General features: G+C 49.8%; 1 non-coding gene across 1 annotated transcript; it reads right to left on the reverse strand.

Annotated features, from left to right (window-relative positions):
- Positions 1-1,550: 1,550 nt before the first annotated feature.
- Positions 1,551-4,441, reverse strand: LOC102515322. Its single transcript, XR_004312927.1, has 2 exons — positions 4,420-4,441; positions 1,551-2,205 (listed from the first exon to the last, which is right to left on the reverse strand). It is a non-coding gene; the product is annotated as an uncharacterized protein C20orf203 (transcript).
- Positions 4,442-7,091: the final 2,650 nt, after the last annotated feature.

The following is a 7,091-nucleotide window of genomic DNA, read 5'->3' on the forward strand; positions in this document are numbered from 1 at the left end:
ATATATACACAGCAAGGGTTGGTATGAGGATTAAAAGCAACCAATGTGCATCTAGGGCTTTCTGGCCATGGTGCCTGCCAGGCCCGTGGGGACTGCTGGTTGTTCGCTAGTGTTGTGGTCAAGGTGCTGCTCTGGAAAGATGCACAAGAAACAGGTCTCAGAGGGCATCTCTGGGGAGGGAAAGTGTAGGGGACCTTAACTTGTCTCTATATGTCGTTTCGTACTTTCAGAATTGTGTATTACATAAGTATGGTATTACTATTTCCAAAGTTGATTACAAAACTGTTGTACAAAGATGCTCCCTTGCCCTGACACACAGCCTTGTGCTGGCCAGAGACCCACCCCTTGGGTGCCCCCTCTCCTGCTTGACCCACCCCTCCACAGCCACACCCAGGCCTGGTCCAGGCCCCACCTCTTAGCCCTCTCTCTGTCTCCCAGGAAGTCCCCAGCACAGCACAGCCGCAAAGGGCCACAAGGTCTCCTTCCAAGCGCAAGCCTGTTGCTTTCACCTCGGGGATGTGGGCGGAGTCTCTGTTCCTCCTCGTCTCACCTGTAAGTAGATGATGGTACCTCCTCACAGGGTAACTGCAAGGGCTAAAATGAGGTGCTAATTCACGGAAAAGGCTAGATATAGTTCCCAGCCGAGTCTCCCTCCTCCCTCTTGTCCTTTGACAGCGACAGGAAGCTGCCAACCTCTCTTCTTCACCCACCCCTGCAGGTGGACCTCAAATCTCCCAAGCCAATTCCTGCCTCTAGGCCTTTGTGTCACCACCAACTCCCTCTCACCTGGCGATAAATATTGATTGGTAAAAGGAGGCAGGAAATGGCAAAAACAGCTGACGATTACTGAGGACTGCCTCTGTTCTGAGTGCACTGAACACTGTAAGTCATTTAACTCTTACAACAACCCATGAGGCAGATGTTACCTGTAGGGAAACTGAGGCCAGCGCAGTCTGGTGGCTGGCTGAGGCCACACGTTGGTCAGTACCAGGATGGACTCAGGCACTTCCCTCAGGTTCCAGAATAATGCTGATCCTTCTACATCCTTGTCCACATAAGAGCAGGGTGGTTAGCACCCTTCTGTAGCCAGGATGCTGAAGCCTCAGTGTGGCTGATTTGCCTGAAGCCCCAGGATGGACCAGCACGGGGATGGAACCTGAGCCTCCTGCCTCCAGCTGGCTGCCCTGGGGCCGGCAGCTGCCCTGGCTCTGCAGTAAGGGTGTGGGGTGTCACTCCCAAGGCCACCAGCCCCGCCCTGCTTCAGGGAAACAGAGGGTGCCTGGTTCAGCCATCGACTGTGGGCTCACTCATGTGCCCCGAACTCCCAGGGCCCTGCAGATGCAAAGCAGAGCTGAGACGCCCCCACCCACCTCCCTTTGCTCATAGCCTGGGCCTGGGCCTGGGCCTGGGCCTCCAGGATCTGTCTCTGGGGAAGGATTCAGCCTTCTCAGGGGAGACTGCTGGGCCCTGGGACAGGGAGAGCAGGAAGGAATGGCTGTCCCTTTCCAGATGGGGGGGTGGGAGTGGGAGCAACACCTCCCAAAGGGAAAAGCCATCCCCAGCAGTCGCACACGACTGAGACAGCCACCCCCATCCAACCTGGGTTCCACCCAGCGCCAGCCTGGCACAGACTCGAGGCCCTAATAATGTTTGCTGGATGCCTTCAATACAAGCACCAGTGCCCAGAATCTCCTTGAGGTTTCAGCCAGGCGTGCCCGCCCCATCCCCCATTCTGGGGAGCAGAGTCAGTATGGGGGGGTGACAGGGGACACCGTGAGGTGGTGGCAGCCTCTGTGAGAGAGGCAGGCTGCTCAGCCCAGAGCTGGGGGGTAGGGGCGCCTTGTGTGAGGCTAATTAAACAGTGACTGTGATGAATCGGGGAGAGGCTGCTGCTTGCTAATTAAAGGTGCGGGCGTCTTGCCTGGTGAGGATGGAAGGCAGGAGCAGCCCTGGAACCGTGTCGAGGGGCCAGGCCAGCAAGGACAGCGCTTGGCCACAGCCCCCACTGTGCAGGCTCTGGGCATTCCTTCCAGCCTTGGGCCCTCCCAGCAGCAGGACCCCTCGGGCCCCCTCTCCACTTCCCTATCTCTCCTCCCCACCTTGCCAGAGCCCGAGGCCTTGGTCCTCCCCCTCCCCACCAACCCAAATTGCATTCCTGATAAGGGCCTGGGCGTTGGGGAGGAGGATCCTGTTGGTGCCCAGCATCTGGGCTGGTGAGTGAGCATCATTTTGAGCCTTTGAGTACTCCTTCCCTCCCACCCTGGCTCCCAAGACCCCAAAGTTGGGAAGATCAGTCCAACCAAGACGGAGGCTGGCTGTTGGGAATGAGGCGGCCAGACAATTTTTGGAATCATAGATCCTGAGACTCACAGGGCTTTGGCATCATCCAGTTTCCCAGTCAGAGCTACACTGGATGTTGCTGGGTCCTGCTTTGCCCCAGATGCCCAACTGTTCTGACCTCAGTGCTCCAGTCCCGAAAAGGGAAGATCAGAACCCATGACCTCTGACTCCTGAAGATCCCTACATAGTGAACAAAAAGGCCCCTTAGCTGCCCCTCCCTGCCTTGTGCCAGCACAAATGGGGAAGCTCGGTGGCTGAGAGCCCGGGCTCCAGAGGCCAGACACCAGGCTCCAAGTCCCAGCCCTGCCCATCATTGGCCAAGTTTGTGATCTCAGGCCAGGTAGCTGATTGCTGTGTACCTCAGTTTCCCTGTCTGCAAAGCTGGGCATGGTCATGCTGCCTACTCGAATGGTCACTGAGGGGATCCAGGGCCAGAATCCTGGTGAGGTACTCAGCACAGTGTCTGGTCCGTAGAACAAACCCAGAAAATGTTGGCCATTGTTATTTGAAAACTGGGGCACTCGGGAGGGTGTGGCCTGGCACCGCCTCTCCTCCATGTGACCTCTGCATGCAGCTGGTGCTCTGAGGACAATTACACTTGACACAGGGAGAGCATATCACCCTTCACACCAGGGCACTCACACCCTCTCTGACCCTGGCAACCTTTTGAGGAAAGTAGAGCAGCAAAGAAGAAAACAAAGTGGATACTCAGAGAGGCTCAGCAACTGGCCCAAAGCCACACAGCTAAGCGAGGGGCAGAGGCAGCACTGAGGCCCTTGAGTGGGAGGAAGATGGGACCCGGGTTTCCGTGGTGAAATCTGTCGCGCTTCTACTGGAAACCAAGTCCTGAACCAGCCACCAGGGAGGGAACTGAGGAGAATGTGAGAGTCACTCTGCCTTCGAGGGGACCCAGTCCAGAATGGGAGGGAGAATACATATGCAAGTAATGGGACGCAAGGCAAGCGGCAGACATCAGGGCGGGGGCTGGGAGATGCTGCTTGGAGATTGATTTGCAAAGCAAAGGTTCTGCTTCTGCTTGGGGGTAAAATCAGGGTGGAGGAGTTTGGAGTGGGGCTGATAGGACCCCTCTGGTGTTCCCAGGAGAATCTTTCCCAAAGCAGGTCAGATGCTCTGCTCTGGGAGGAGCTGGGTGGTCCCTGATGTCCATGGTGCCTGCCTCTGCAGTTCTGCGGTCCATCATGTGAGGTATCCGAGGGTCCTGGATGTTGTGGTTTCCAAGACTACACTGTCCAGGGCCCCCAGCCTGAAACTATCCATATGCAAAATGGGCTGTGCGGTGCCCCTTCCAGGCGGCCAAACACTCACCAGGACAGGGGCTTCCCACTGCCAGGCAATGCGGCAGGGGAAGGATGCGTCCCCGGTAAGAGGCCTAGAGACAGTAGAAACCTTTTGAGGCTGAGAAACTCAAGGCTGTTGGCCCTGACACTGGACGCCTGGACCTTATGCAGCCAACCCAAAGCAGACAGGGATGAGAGCAAGGTCGCTGGCCTTGAGGGTGATGTCTCCATCCTCCCTCCTCAGAGACCAGTGCTCAGCCAGAGGAACGGGGCAGATGGCTTGGACAGTCTAGCCATAAGGAAGCCCTTGCAAGCAAAGCTAGTGGCTCCTGGAAAACACACCCTGTCTCTCAGCCTCCCTGGGGCCCCCCTGCAGCGGAGCTGGGCCAAGTGCTGGTATGGGGCGCCCTCTGGTGGTCACTCTGGGCAGTGGCAGAAGCAGCTGTGGGTTTAAGGGTGGGTGGTCAGAGCTGGAGGATTTCAGAGTGGACCACCTCTCCCACCGCACAGATGGAAACACTGAGACCCAGGGCAGGGTGGATGGAGTGACTTGGCCCAGATCACACAACAATTTAGTGGCCAAGCTGAGAACAGAACCCAGTCCTCCTTCTGTACCAGTGGCTGCCCTTGGTGGGGCTCAAGGCATCCCTACTAAGGGAGGGAAGCCTGAGTGTCCAGGAGGCTCACTCCCCAATGACTGTGGGCAGCTGGACGGTAGGTGGCTGAGCGGCTGTGTAATGAGACATGCAGCACTCCCCCTTCCTGGTCTTTGGTTCCTCACCTCTAAAACCTGGGGCTATCATGTTGGCAAGGGGCGAGGCAACTGGGGTCCCTCTCATACACACTAGTAGTGAGGCTGTAACCAGCCAACCTTTCAGGGAATCCTAAAATGAGCCTTCCTACAGCGACTATTGTATTTAATGGTGAAAGACTGGGTGCTTTCCCCCTGAGATCAAGAACAAGACAAGAATGTCTGCTCTCACTGTTTCTATTCAACAGTGACTGCAGGTTCCAGCCAGGGCACTCAGATAAGAAAAAAGAAGGCATCTAGATGACAAAGCAAGAAGTAAAACGATCTCTTTGTGCAGATGACATAATCTTGTATATAGAAAATCCTAAAGAATCCACCAAAAATATTAGAACTAATGAATGATTTCAGTAAGGTTGCAGGATACAGGATGAATATATGAAAATCAGTTGCATCACTATGCACTCACAATGAACACTTCAAAAACGTAATTAAGAAAATAATTTCATGTACACCGGCTTTAAGGAGAATAAAATGCTAAAGACTAAATTTAACAAAAGAAGTACAAAACTTAAACTCTAAAAACCACAAAATACTACTGAAAAAAATTAAAGAAGATTGAAATTAATGGAAAAACACCCTATGTTCATGGATCTGAAAACCTAATATTGTTAGGATGGCAAAACTTCCCCAAATGATCTCAGATTTAACACCACCCCCATCAAAATTCCAATTTGCTTCTGTGCAGAAACTAACAAGCTGATCTTAAATTCATATAGAAATTCAAGTAACCCCAAATAGCCAAAACAATATTTAAAAAAGAAGAAGAATGTTGGAGGACCCACACTTCTAATTTCAAAACTTTCTACAAAGCCAGTAATCAATACAGTGTGGTCCTGGCATAAGGATAGACATGTAGATCAATGAAATAGAATTGAGAGTCCAGAAATAAAGCCTCACACTTATAGTCAATTGATTTTCAGCAAGAGTGCCAAGACAAGTCAATGGGGATAGAACAGTTTTTCAACGAATGGTACTGGGACAACTGGTTATCCGCATGCAGAAGAAGGAAGCTGGACCTTCCCACACCCTACACAAAAATTGAAATGGATCTCAGGCCCAAATGTGAAAATTAAAACCATTAAACTCTTAGAAGAAAACATAGGCATAAATCTTTGTGACCTAGGATGAGGCAACGGTTCCTTAAATATGACACCAAAAGCACAACAAAAAAACAAACAAACAAAAAAATGGATAAATTGGACATCATCAAAATAAGAACTTTTGTGCTGCCAAGGATATCATTAAGAAAGTAAAAAGGCGACCCACAGAATGGGAGAAAATACTTGCAAATCACATATTTGATAAGGAATTGCAACCAGACTATATAAAGAACTCTCACAACAATGAAAGAGAAGTAAACCAATTTTTAAATGGGCAAATGACCTGAGTAGACATTGATCCAGAGAAGATGTACAAATGGTCCAGAAGCCCATGAAAAGATGCTGAATATCGTAGCCATCCGGGAAATGCAAATCAAGCCCACAAGGTAATACTTCACAACCACCAGCTTTCCTACGATAAAAAAAGACAGATAATAACAGGTGTTGGTAAGGATATGGAGTAATCAGAACCCTCACACACTACAGGTAGGAATTTAAAATGGTGCAGCCACTTTGGAAAACATTCTGGCAGTTTCTCAAAAGGTTAAACCAGCAATTCCACACCTAGGAGGTAGCCAAGAGAAATGAAAACATATATTCGCACAAAAAACTTACAAGAATGTTCACAGAAGCATTATCCACAAAGGCCAAAAGCAGAAACAACCCAAATGTCCAAAGACTGATGAATGGACGACCAAAGTGTGGTATAACCATGCAATGGGATATTATTCAGCAATAAAACGGAATGAAGTACTGGTACATGCTATGACATGGATAAAACTTGAACACATTAAGCTACATGAAAGTCAGTCACAAAGATCACACACTGTAGGACTTCATTTATATGAAATGTCCAGAATAGGCAAATCCATAGAGACAGAAAGAAGACTATCTTTCATAGGAACAGTTGCCTAGGGCTGGGGGAGAGGATTGAGGAAAATGGGTATGGGGTGCTTTATGGGATGACGATAATGTGCTAAAACTAATTGTGGTGACGGTGGCACAACTCTGAATACACTTAAAAAACATTGACTTGTAAGCTTTAAATGGGTGAATTGCATGGTATGTGCATCATAGGCTGAACAATGCTGTTTAAAAAAAAAAAGAGGGTGTCCTTTGGACCCATGACTCCACTCTTAGAAATTCCTTCTAGGAATCATTCAAGTGCACAAGGACATATGCATAAAGATTTCCATCATAGTGTTGTATGTAACGGCAAAAGTGTGAGAATAACCTAAGTGTCCATCAGCAGGGGAATGGGCCAGTTATGCTCATCCAACGGACTCATTAAAAACGAGAGTCACATTTACTAACAAGGACAAGGTCCAAGATACATGGCCAAGTGAAAAAAAAAAAAAAAAAGCAAGTTACAAAAATAAACCTGTAGATTAAAGGGATTTAAAAGACAGATTTAAAGACAAAATTATAGCATCTAGGGATACACACTTGGGTGACAACAAGCAAGAAGGTGATTATCTTAAAAATCGAGATAATGGAGAGGGGAGGGTATATAGCTCAGTGGTAGTAGAGTGGGTGCTCAGC

The sequence above is a fragment of the Camelus ferus genome, chromosome 19, assembly GCF_009834535.1.
Source record: "Camelus ferus isolate YT-003-E chromosome 19, BCGSAC_Cfer_1.0, whole genome shotgun sequence".
Classification (NCBI taxonomy): domain Eukaryota; kingdom Metazoa; phylum Chordata; class Mammalia; order Artiodactyla; family Camelidae; genus Camelus; species Camelus ferus.